Source organism: Rutidosis leptorrhynchoides, chromosome 2 (assembly GCF_046630445.1).
Source record: "Rutidosis leptorrhynchoides isolate AG116_Rl617_1_P2 chromosome 2, CSIRO_AGI_Rlap_v1, whole genome shotgun sequence".
In the NCBI taxonomy this organism is placed as follows: Eukaryota; Viridiplantae; Streptophyta; class Magnoliopsida; order Asterales; family Asteraceae; genus Rutidosis; species Rutidosis leptorrhynchoides.
In genome coordinates this window covers 525,706,112-525,709,056 of record NC_092334.1, presented here as the reverse complement: position 1 = coordinate 525,709,056, position 2,945 = coordinate 525,706,112, and positions in this window count along the sequence as shown.

Here is a 2,945-nt window from a genome sequence, read left to right as displayed (position 1 = left end):
GACTTGTAACTTATTTTTCCGACTATAAACCATACTTTTATGTTTAGATTCATAAAATAGAGTTCAATATGAAACCATAGCAATTTGATTAACTCAAAACGGATTTAAAATGAAGAAGTTATGGGTAAAACAAGATTGGATAATTTTTCTCATTTTAGCTACGTGAAAATTGGTAACAAATCTATTCCAACCATAACTTAATCAACTTGTATTGTATATTATGTAATCTTGAGATACCATAGACACGTATACAATGTTTCGACCTATCATGTCGACACATCTATATATATTTCGGAACAACCATAGACACTCTATGTGTGAATGTTGGAGTTAGCTATACAGGGTTGAGGTTGATTCCAAAATATATATAGTTTGAGTTGTGATCAATACTGAGATACGTATACACTGGGTCGTGGATTGATTCAAGATAATATTTATCGATTTATTTCTGTACATCTAACTGTGGACAACTAGTTGTAGGTTACTAACGAGGACAGCTGACTTAATAAACTTAAAACATCAAAATATATTAAAAGTGTTGCAAATATATTTTGAACATACTTTGATATATATGTATATATTGTTATAGGTTTGTGAATCAACCAGTGGCCAAGTCTTACTTCCCGACGAAGTAAAAATCTGTGAAAGTGAGTTATAGTCCCACTTTTAAAATCTAATATTTTTGGGATGAGAATACATGCAGGTTTTATAAATGATTTACAAAATAGACACAAGTAAGTGAAACTACATTCTATGGTTGAATTATCGAAATCGAATATGCCCCTTTTTATTAAGTCTGGTAATCTAAGAATTAGGGAACAGACACCCTAATTGACGCGAATCCTAAAGATAGATCTATTGGGCTTAACAAACCCCATCCAAAGTACCGGATGCTTTAGTACTTCGAAATTTATATCATATCCGAAGGGTGTCCCGGAATGATGGGGATATTCTTATATATGCATCTTGTTAATGTCGGTTACCAGGTGTTCACCATATGAATGATTTTTATCTCTATGTATGGGATGTGTATTGAAATATGAAATCTTGTGGTCTATTATTATGATTTGATATATATAGGTTAAACCTATAACTCACCAACATTTTTGTTGACGTTTTAAGCATGTTTATTCTCAGGTGATTATTAAGAGCTTCCGCTGTCGCATACTTAAATAAGGACGAGATTTGGAGTCCATGCTTGTATGACATTGTGTAAAAACTGCATTCAAGAAACTTATTTTGTTGTAACATATTTGTATTGTAAACCATTATGTAATGGTCGTGTGTAAACAGGATATTTTAGATTATCATTATTTGATAATCTACGTAAAGCTTTTTAAACCTTTATTGATGAAATAAAGGTTATGGTTTGTTTTAAAATGAATGCAGTCTTTGAAAAACGTCTCATATAGAGGTCAAAACCTCGCAACGAAATCAATTAATATGGAACGTTTTTAATCAATAAGAACGGGACATTTCAGTTGGTATCCGAGCGTTGGTCTTAGAGAACCAGAATTTTGCATTAGTGTGTCTTATCGAGTTTGTTAGGATGCATTAGTGAGTCTGGACTTCGACCGTGTTTACTTGAAAAATGATTGCTTAACAAATTTTGTTGGAAACTATATATTTTTAACATGTGAATATTATGTGATATATTAATCTCTTAACGCGTTTGATATTATGTGATAGATGTCTACCTCTAGAACAAGTCCCATTGACTCACCTAATAATAATGAAGAGTCAAATGTAAATTGGAATGATTCGTGAACTGATTCACAAGTTCCCGAAGAGGAACCGGAAGAAGAGTCGGAACCGGAAGAAGAATCGGAACCGGAAGAAGAATCGGAACCGGATGAAGAAATAGAACCGGTGGGGGAAATAATAAAACGGTTAAGTAAAAGAAAATCCTCAACCAACCGACCAAGGTTAATTATGGTCAATGGTGTTTCCGCCAAGGAAGCAAAATATTGGGAGGATTACCAATTCTCCGATGAATCGGATTCCGACGAGAATTCCGATGATGTTATAGAAATTACCCCAACTGAATTTAAAAAGGCAAAAGAAAATAATAAGGGAAAGGGCATAAAAATAGAGAAATCTAATTCCAACCCCGATGAACTTTATATGTATCGTCAACGCCCGAAGTCCTTAAGTTGTAATAATGACCCGGGAACCTCTAAACCACCAGGTTTTTCTAAACCAATGTGGACAACGACGGCTCGTATTAGGGGAACATCATATATCCCTAGAAACTTGGCAAAACGAACCAAAACCGAAGAAGAAGAAACGAGTGAGTCGGAATAAGATAGTTGTATTCGTGTGGTGTAATATATGTAATATAGTGTTCTTATGCTTTATGATATATGTAAAAATTGCTTGTATTAATAAGTATTTTTTTATGAATCTAACTCTTGTCTAATTTACAGTATAAAAACACAAAATGGATAGACAACCCAATATTTTAAGAGACCTACCCGGAGACATGATTGATGAAATCTTGTCTAGAGTCGGTCAGAATTCTTCGGCACAACTATTTAAGGCGAGATCAGTTTGTAAGACATTCGAAGAACGTTCCAAGAATGCCTTGGTTTATAAAAGGCTTTCGTTCGAAAGATGGGGGATATCACATTGGGAAATCCATAAGTTACGATGTGTTTACTTTGACGCATATATTGCGGGGAACCCAAATGCTATTTTACGCAATGGGTTAAGAAATTATTTTGACTCAATATATCCGAATATTGGACTTCGTGATTTAGAAAAAGCGGCTAACATGCAACATAAAGAAGCATGTTATGCTTACGGATTAGTAATGTTCGCTTCTCACCAAAGTGAGAACAAGAACATCGGCCTACAACTATTAAACAAAACGTTCCCACAAGTGACGGAGTCGGTAATTGGGGTAAGAAATGAGGTTTTTAGATTATTACGGGACTGTTGGACAT